The sequence below is a fragment of the Eptatretus burgeri genome, chromosome 7 (assembly GCF_056783735.1).
Source record: "Eptatretus burgeri isolate ZD-2024b chromosome 7, Ebu_testis_v1, whole genome shotgun sequence".
Classification (NCBI taxonomy): Eukaryota; Metazoa; Chordata; class Myxini; order Myxiniformes; family Myxinidae; genus Eptatretus; species Eptatretus burgeri.
Genome location: NC_140967.1, coordinates 43,794,952 through 43,804,340, shown reverse-complemented (window position 1 = coordinate 43,804,340; position 9,389 = coordinate 43,794,952). Strand labels below are relative to the sequence as shown.

At 42.5% G+C, this 9,389-nt stretch overlaps 1 pseudogene; it reads left to right on the top strand.

Annotated features, from left to right (window-relative positions):
• Window positions 1-8,880: 8,880 nt before the first annotated feature.
• Window positions 8,881-9,021, top strand: LOC147023134 (signal recognition particle RNA; annotated as a pseudogene).
• Window positions 9,022-9,389: the final 368 nt, after the last annotated feature.

Below are 9,389 nucleotides of genomic sequence, written 5' to 3'. Positions count from 1 at the left end.
TCGCGATGAGTTCCCGCGTTTCGGCAGCGTTCGTGAGGCAATGCGCACCGGTGTTGTTCAGGCGGCTGCGACAGGTTGCGGTGAGCCCGTGGCGTTAAAGGGAGTCACGAGTCACAACATCGAGTCGACAACCAAGAAACGGACTCGTGATGTGGGTTGTGGGTTGTTGTTCATGGCATATGTGTTTTTCCTTGCTCTAGTGATGCAGTTTAATGTTGTTGAAATTAATGCCAGCAGTTCCCGTGTGAAAGTGGATTTGGCGGAGATCAATCAATGGGATTTGTATTATGATCAATGTGGTGTGGGGGCTTTGGGAGCGGTGGTGGCGAATAAAAAGGTTGGGTTGGCCTTCCATTGTCCCGGGCCGCGGGTTGTTGCTTTGTCATGTGCTGGGATTTTATCAAAAGAGCGCGCTGTACGGAAAAATGAGTTTGCAATGCTTCGAATGATGTTCGTAGTGATTTATAACGAGCCTATGATTGAAGTGTGGTTTAAATGGAATTGCTACCGTCTAGCTGCCGTGTGGGTCTCGGAGGTCGACTCGGGACCAAGACTGGTGTGCTGGTCGGCGTTACCCCCACCTCTGGTTGCGAGCGCAGCTCTCTGTGTTCGCTCAAGGCCGTTTAGACGGGCGTTGGCGTCTCAACTGATTGTGGTGCGTGGGTTGTTTTGGAGCATTAAGTGCGTACAGCCAGCGGCGCTGTTCAGCGCCCCCAGCCAAGGTCGATCAAAGCTGGCGCTGGCGCCACGGCTTCCAGACAGCGGGCTTCCGGCCTCGGAATGTTTATCTACGTCGGGTCTGCCTGGGGGGAGTGGGCCGGAGGCGTTTGATGGTGCTGGGGGAGGTTGGCTCGAGAGATCGCCACGGCCTCGGCGAGGGCCATGTCAGCATGAGCCGCCTGGGGGCGTTTCCGCTGTGTCGGGCTGCTGTGCTTTTCGCCTTGCTGCTTCATATCGGTAACGCGGCCAGAGTTTGGGAGGTGCTGTGTCTTCGGAATCTGGCCGTGGCAGCTCCATTAACTCGCTTTCACGCATTATATGATGTGGTGTGCTGTTATACTTCGCTGTTTTCATTTTATTTTCATGATTATTATACCGAAGTCCTTCGTGTTGTTTATGCTTCTTATGATGGTGATCATTTAATAATCATAGTTTTAGGAGGGAGGAGTGTGGTGTAGCCTGCGGGCATGCAGGGCGGGGCATGATGGGCATGATGATGGGAAGAGGGGTCGGCGTGGTCATCGGGTCTGCAAGGGATATAATGTGTGCGCGCCGCCTGAGGCGTTGTAGTAATGCTGGAGTCGTCCGGCTCGTGAGTGTGCTAATACGCAATAAAGGAGAGCCACGGGCAGAGTACGCTCGCGCTCGCGCTTGTGCACCACAGCCCGGCTCGACTGTTCCTCCGCATCGTGTCTGCCTGCTAAGCATCTTCTATTCAGTACATCACAGGAATGACCCACCTGCTTCAAAGTGCGAAAGACCTTAGACTGTGGCAAAGATTTACTTTCCACCAGAACAATGACCACAAGCATACAGCCAAAGCAACACTGGGATGGTTTCAGAACAAGAACGTGAAAGACTTTGAGTGGCCCGGCCAAAGCCCAGACTTGAATCCCATTGAGTATCTGTGGAAAGACTTGGAAGATTGCTGTTCACCAACACTCCCCATCAAACTTGACAGAGCTTGAGCAAATTAGCAAGAAAAAATGGGAGAAATTCCCCAAATGCAGATGTACTAAGCTGATACAGACAACCCAAGAAGACTTGACGCTGGAATCGCTGCCAATGGCACTTCTACAAAGTATTGACTCAGGGTGTTGAATACTTATGTAAGTTAGATATTTGTTTCATTTTCAATAAATTTGCAAAAACTTTAAAAAAAACATGCTTTCACACTGTTATTATGGGGTATTTTGTGTAGATCATTGACAAAAATTTAAATTTAATCCATTTTAAATTCAGGCTGTAACACAAGAAAATGTCACAAAAGTAAAGGGGTGTAAATACTTTCTGAATACACTGTAAACTTAAGAGCTGTTGGTTCATAGATGTACAGGAAGTAAAAAAAACCTTTTCTGTCAAAAATAAAACCCCAACTTATTCAGTTAATTCTGTCAATGTGTCATTACCTTTCCATCGATTTACTTTTCTGAGAAACCTTATCAGTTTTAATAGTTAGTGACTGTTATGCTGTTAAAGGAAAGTCAGAGCAGAAAAAACAAACGATAATTAATTTCCTTTTCATCCATTTTACTTAATGAGAAGACCATTCATTTGGAAACGAATGAATTCTCCGACAAAGGAAACCTCAAGACTCCTAACTCAAACCTTAGCTTTCATGTTAATGAATCCGTGGCAAGTTGGAGATGACGAAAATCGGGTTGGTCGGAATCAAAAGCAGATTTAATTTTTATTTATTTATTAGATGTGATAGAAAATGAAGTGATATTGTGCATGGAAGGTTGTGAACATGGACTTCAGTGAGGGAAAGCTCTTGATGTCACACAGCGTTGCATATTGACCTAATACACCAAATACAAAGGGGGTATGATGACAACAAATGAATGGAAATAATGAAAAACTGAAAACCAATACAGACGAAAACAAGTGAAAAAAAGATGTAGAATGTCATACATGGCCCCCTGTTGTTTTAGTAATCTTGCTGTGTGGAATTAAAAGGCCAGTCCATATTTATGAAGAACTAAAATAGCCACCAGTCCACCATCTTTGATCAGATCACAAAATAAAGTGAAGGGCACGTGTATCAAGTACGGATAAAATCAGTCCATACATGTCCGAGATATGGTTGCGGATGCACACACATGCACAGACACGAAAATCGAGACCAAATACATCAGTGTCCAATGTCCAATGGGGGCTAATAATGAATAACTGGAAACCAGTGACACCTTATATATTGGCTCGAGGCTGCTACAGGTCTGATGTATGTCAATTCTTGTGAGGGAGGGGGGAGTGATGCGAACTTGGGGTTGGGAATGGGGGAGAGATGTGGATTTGGATTTGGGAGGGGGAGGGGGGTATGGATGCGGACTATAAAAAGAAAGGGGTTGAGGACTGAAAATCACATTTTACATCGTGCGGAAGTTCCATGGGTCCATGCCATTATGCTGTCAAAATAATTCCTGTCAAACTCCTCAAATATTCAACTCTTTATTGGAAACAAATTCCCTTTCAACTGCCCTGTCGGTGGAACTGGATTATCTGCTAGTTACCTATATAAAATGCAAGTTGCACGATTGTGTCTGAATGGGGTAAACGTCATAACCACAGCATGTATGATGCTGAATGATACCTCCATTTAAGAGAGCTTCGTTCCAGATAGTGCATGCAGAGGTTTACAAATATCGACATTCGTACAATTTCGAGTTATGCACATTTTTGTGCCGAGCACACAAGGACAGTGTAGAGACCCAGAGTCGCTGCTTTGCACACCTACCAAAGGTAAAAACATAAAATAAACCAATGTCACCCGCAGGGTGACCCGTATCTTGCCAAAAGGTGACCACGTGTGACTTCTTTAAGGTCACACTGAGGTGAACAGAGCTGCTATCCACCAGGAGCGACTCCTTGAGGAATATCTGCCTACGAGAGATTCCGATGAGAATCGTTCTACAGAGTAACCATGAAAAATATGCTTTTGCCTCATAACATCACCAAATGATGTCATAATGTCTCAAGCTTGACATATCTAGAAAGCACTCATCGAGGTGTTCAATTTGAGGTACTACACGATATGGTTCCTAAAACTTGAAAATTTGACCTTGGGGTCAAATATGTTTGACCTGAGGCGCTAACCATGAAGGTCAAGGCCAATCACCACCAAAAATTAATCAGCTGAGCACCAGACCATGAACTATATTCCCATGAAGTTTGAAGACGATCCGATCAAAATTACTCAAAAAATAAGGGTTTCGTCGACTCCCCTGATTTGCAACAAAGTGACCTTGACCTTTGACCTTCAAAATTTTATGCACTGAAAGGGACCTCTATAGGCCTCTGATATGCGAAGTTACAAAAATTTCCAATGATAACTGTGCTCTGCAGAGTGATTACAGAGCAAAAAAAATTAAAAAAAACATATGAAGGTCAAGGCCAATCACCACCAAAAATTAGTCGGCTGAGTGCCAGACCATGAACTATATTCCCATGAAGTTTGAAGACGATCCGATCAAAATTACTCAAAAATAAGGGTTTCGTCGACTCCCCTGATTTGCGCCAAAGTGACCTTGACCTTTGACCTTGACCTTCAAAATTTTGTGCACTGAAAGGGACCTCTATAGGCCTCTGATATGCGAAGTTACAAAAATTTCCGATGATAACTGTGCTCTGCAGAATTTTTTATACGTGATTACAGATAAACAAACAAACAAACAAAAAAAAACATACAAGCTGACTAACATATCTTGCAAAAACTTCGTTTTGGCAAGATAACAAACAAACAAATAAACCAATGTCACCCACAGGGTGACCCGTATCTTGCCAAAAGGTGACCACGTGTGACTTCTTTAAGGTCACACTGAGGTGAACAGAGCTGCTATCCACCAGGAGCGACTCCTTGAGGAATATCTGCCTACGAGAGATTCCAATGAGAATCGTTCTACAGAATAACCATGAAAAATATGCGTTTGCCTCATAACGTCACCAAATGACGTCACCAAATGACGTCATAATGTCTCAAGCTTGACATATCTAGAAAGCACTCATTGAGGTGTTCAATTTGAGGTACTCCACGATATGGTTCCTAAAACTTGAAAATTTGACCTTGGGGTAAAATATGTTTGACCTGAGGCACTAACCATGAAGGTCAAGGCCAATCGCCACCAAAAATTAATCAGCTGAGCGCCAGACCATGAACTATATTCCCATGAAGTTTGAAGACGATCCGATCAAAATTACTCAAAAAATAAGGGTTTCGTCGACTCCCTTGATTTGCGACAAAGTGACCTTGACCTTCAAAATTTTATGTGCTGAAAGGGACCTCTATAGGCCTCTGATATGCGAAGTTACAAAAATTTCCAATGATAACTGTGCTCTGCAGAGTGATTTATACGTGATTACAGACCAAAAAAAACAAAACAAAAAACAACAAAAAAAAAAAAAAACATACAAGCTGACGAACATATCTTGCAAAAACTTCGTTTTGGCAAGATAATAAAATAACCACAAACTATTCAGTCAATTCAATCCAACATATAATTACCTTTTTGTCCATTAACTTCATTGACAAACCTTAGCAGTCTTAACAGTTAGTGACTTATGCAAACTTGGGGTTGGGAGGTGGGGCTGGTGTTACAGACTTGAATAAAAAATGGGTAGTGGATGACCTGGGATTGGGGACTTGAATAAGAAAGGGGGAGTGGAGGACAGCGAAGGGACAGAGTTGGGAAAGGGGGGTTGAGGCTTTAGGGAGGGGGGCGTTGGGAACTTGGGCCTCGGAGGGGGCTTGTGAACCTGGGCTTTGGGGGAGAAGGAGTTGAGGACTTGAAGAAAAGGAGAGCAGAGGACAGCGAGTGGGGAGAGGTGGTTTGATGACTTGGAGCTGGCAGGGAGGGGGCTTGAGAAGAAAGGGGTTGAGGACTTGAAGTCACATTTTACAATCCATGGGACCCTGCTATTATGCTGTCAAAGGACATTCCTAGCAAACTCCCTAAATATTTCACACTGTGTTGGGAACAAATTCCCTGACAGCCTGGTGGAACCGGGTTATCTACTTGTATCCCTGAAATTGTTTGTGCAGTACCATATTATTTTGACATGTGGAAGGTAAACATCACAATAAAAGCTTTCAATTTTTAATCAAATTGAGGTAAAAACATTAAATAAGGGCGTTTTGGGCAATTGAGCATCGTACGTCAGATGCCCCCCTCAGTGGACATAGGTTGGAGATGGGACCGCATCTGCTCATTCAAACCTCCATGCTCTGTTGGGAATCAAACCTATTGCATTTAAATATTTATTTTCCGGTTGCAGAATGGAAATTAATATACAAAAAGGTCCACAGTCTCCACAGGACAACAATGAGTGAAACAAGTGGGCGCATGATCCTGCATGAAAAATAAGGAAATGAGGCTATTTGGCCCATCGTTGCTGTGTTGTACTCCATCGTTAATTTTTGCTCCAGGTGTAAACGTCTTATTGGAGTTTTTCTCCCCCCAAATGTGCCTCTGTTGTGTCCCTCCTTGCCGGAGTTCATGTATTTATGGCTTTGAATATTTATGACTCTTAACTAACAGCAATCCTCTTGATGCTTTACTTAACTAAAGTCAAATTAAACAACCCAGTCTTGATCAGATGACCCATACTAGCGATTATCGGATGGCATAATCACAAATCCCACGAAAAAAAAACAATAAAACAGGCCAATAAGCTATTATGTGTACAGCTTCGCAGCCCGCCACCAATCATTCCAATTACATTAATATCATTCAATCACAATAAGGGCACAAAAATTATTATAAAATTGATTTTGGTTGATTTCTGGGATTTTTGATGTATAGTTTACAATAATAGATAATAATAATTTTGCTGTAATATAAGCATGCACTTGAACATAATTGTTAATTCAGACTCCTTACTAATGGTGTGTGTGTGTGTGTGTGTGTGTGTGTGTGTGTGTGTGTGTGTGTGTGTGTGTGTGTGTGTGTGTGTGTGTGTGTGTGTGTGTGTGTGTGTGTGTGTGTGTGTGTGTGTGTGTGTGTGTGTGTGTGTGTGTGTGTGTGTGGAGGGTTAGGGCTAGGGTTACAATGTAAAAGTTAAAGTTGATTTTTATAAATTGACTTACGTGCTTTGTTTTCACTCACCTTCATTCAAGCCCCCAAACGTCGAGATGCTGTGCCAGGAGCAGGCACACACATCATGTACGGAGTGGTTGACTGGGAGAGAGCAACAGCTACGATTACAATGCACGATGTGCAGCGTCTGCTGGTAATGACAAAGTACGATGCATTGCATGTACAAGTAAACAACCTGGTGATAAGCTCAAAGGCAACCTCGGGCACGTTCATCAGTGTAACAAACAGGATGCATCACTCCCGCTGAAGGTGGCCGCACCATTTATACCATATGATCTCCCTCGGGCTCTATGAAGATCTCGCTTCTCCCCCAACAAATAAAGGCCTATTTATTACGCACTAAATGGTGAAATGTTTGACCTCCTGCACGTATCGTGTAAACACATCTCAGACAAGTCCCACCTTCCTTCCTCAATTAAATATGCATGCCAACATTCTCGAAACTGAATAATACACCATCAGTGCCATTTTCTTATACTAATGCTTCAGCCAAACAGAAAATATGTCGTGGAGACGAGGACCAGTTCAATTTGGACCCAAGGAACAAGAATAGGAAGGTCACCCAAACAGCCGACCCCTGGAAAAGCATCAAATAAACACATGCATGGTGTTGAACATCTGCTTAATAATAATAACAATGATAATAATAATAAAAACAAGAAGGGCACTCGGTAGAGCGCATACCTCTGCCAGGCAATGCCTGATCCACAAGAACATATCAGGCCCATTACATTTTTGAAATATCATGCGATACAGTACTATATTGTTTTTGGCTCTATCTCTCAATGGTGAAGAATCACATTAAAAATTAAATAATTATTGAATCCAGATCGTGATTCGGATCTTCACCAAAATCGAAACAATTTGTCGTGATCACACACCCAACGTGTCCACAAAATTTCGTCTGAATCCCTCCACAACTTTTTGAGACAACGTACTATATATTACTTCAGCCCAATCTCTCAATGATGAAAAATCACTTAAAAAATACTCGAATCCATATCCGGATTAGGATATTCACCAAAATTGAATCAATTATTCCTTGTCACACACCCAATATGTCCACCAAGTTTCATCCGAATCCGTCCACAACTTTTTGAGACATTGTGCTATATATTAGTTTAGTCCGATTTCTCAATGATGAAGAATCACTTTAAAAATTCTAGTAGTCAGATTTGGATCCGGATCATCACCAAAATCGAATCAGTTCGTCCTTGCCAAACACCTAACATGTCCACAAAATTTCATCCGGATCCGTCCCCAACTTTTTGAGATATCCTGCACACAGACAAACAAACAAACAAGACGACGACGATGTCGAGCAGAGTACAATACTTGCAAAATCCATTAAACAAATTTGACCTCAAAAATAATTGGTAGTTGAATTCAAAGACCAAATATGCAACTCCTCTTCAAATATCAAGTAAATTGGATGAAAATTGACAATTTTAGAAATTCGTCCGATGTTGACTTTTTGGCTGAAGTGTACCTCCAAAATAATTGGTGGTTGAGTGACCTGAAATATCTATCCTCTTCAAATTTCAAGTCAATCATGTGAAAATTGAGGATTTTAGAAATACCACCTTAATTGTTGACCTTGGGCCTATGTTGACCTTTTGGTCTATATTGACCTTAAAATTATTGGTTGCTTGAATTCGGTGACATGACATATAAATTCTCTTCAAATTTCAAGTCAATCGGATGAAAATTGAGGATTTCAGAACTCTCACCAAGGTTGTTGACTTTTTACCGAAGTTGACCTTTTGACCTCAAAAGCAATAGGCTTCTTCCTTATGACAAACTCTACCATGTGATGAAGTGTCGTGAAGACCAGATTAAAATTGTGACCTGCAGGCGATAAAGAGACAGACAGAAACACAGAATAACAAAATCGACTGACCAATATATTTGAAAAATCTTCGATTTTGCAAGTAACAAACAGACAGACAAACAAACTGGAAGGGCGCTCTGCAGAACGCATAACTCCACCCTGTAATGCCTAATCCATGAGAACATATGTGGCCCAATACATTTTTGAAATATCATTCTAAATATTATTTTTGGCCCAACCGGGCGTAGTGGCGTGCGCCTGTAATCCGGCTACTCGGAGGCTTGGGTTGGAGGATCACTTGAGGACGGGAGCCCTGCGCTGGGCCGCGCTATGAGAGGGTGTAGGGCAGCCCGGAATCATGGTGAAACCCAATCCTTATCCCTGTGTCGTAAGAGGCGACCAGGGTTGGTCAGGAAGGGCATCCGGCATAAAACCTGTGCCAAATCATTATGCGGATCATAACGGATGATCCGCTGTGGCGACCCCAAACGGAAGCAGCCGAAAGACGAACAACAACATATTATTTTTGGCCTAATCTGTCAATGGTGAAAAAAATCACTTTAAAATATTCTAGTAGTCAGATCTGGATCCAGATCTTCACCAAAATCGAATCAATTCATCGTGTCACACACCCAACCTGTCCACCAAGTTTCAGCTGATATGAATGCATCCACAACTTTTTGAGATATCGTGCTATATCATAGTTTTGCCCCAATAATTCTCTCTTCTCGATATCTTAGTCTCAA